General features: G+C 63.8%; 1 long non-coding RNA gene across 1 annotated transcript in view; it reads right to left on the bottom strand.

Annotated features, from left to right (window-relative positions):
* Nucleotides 1-175: 175 nt before the first annotated feature.
* LOC115948692 overlaps nucleotides 176-428 on the bottom strand; it is a 15,190-nt gene continuing 14,937 nt past the window's right edge. The window contains exon 3 of the long non-coding RNA XR_004082485.1: nucleotides 176-231. This is a non-coding gene — a long non-coding RNA (uncharacterized LOC115948692). The remainder of the gene's footprint in view (nucleotides 232-428) is intronic.

Below are 428 nucleotides of genomic sequence, written 5' to 3'. Positions count from 1 at the left end.
AGCGGGGGCAGCCACAACTCCAGGCAGCAGCCAGAGCTGCCCCTCCTCCCCTCTTCCTCCCACCTGCACCCCAATTCTGCCCAGCCTGGTACTTGCAGCCCCCAGCCCAGCCCAGTCCCCAGGACTACGCAGGGCTGGGACCAGGCAGTGAACCCGAGTTCTGCTCATCCAGTGCCAGAACCTCACCTGCTCCCAGTGTGGCTCCAAGGACAGCTCCAATGACACTTCCCCCTGAGAAAGAAAATGGCAGGAGTGGAGGAAGGACATGAGCATGGACAGCACAGCTCCCCTGAGCAGTGCTGAGCACTCTGTGCCAGACAGAGCAGGGTCCCAGAGTCAGCAGCAGCTCCTCCAGCCTCCCCCTGCCTTCATCTGCCTGCAGCCTCTGAAGACCCCACTGGGAAGAGGCCACTGGTGGGGGGGGGCCC

Source organism: Geospiza fortis, unplaced genomic scaffold (genome assembly GCF_000277835.1).
Source record: "Geospiza fortis unplaced genomic scaffold, GeoFor_1.0 scaffold289, whole genome shotgun sequence".
Lineage (NCBI taxonomy): Eukaryota > Metazoa > Chordata > Aves > Passeriformes > Thraupidae > Geospiza > Geospiza fortis.
This window is presented reverse-complemented; position numbering and strand designations above follow the sequence as displayed.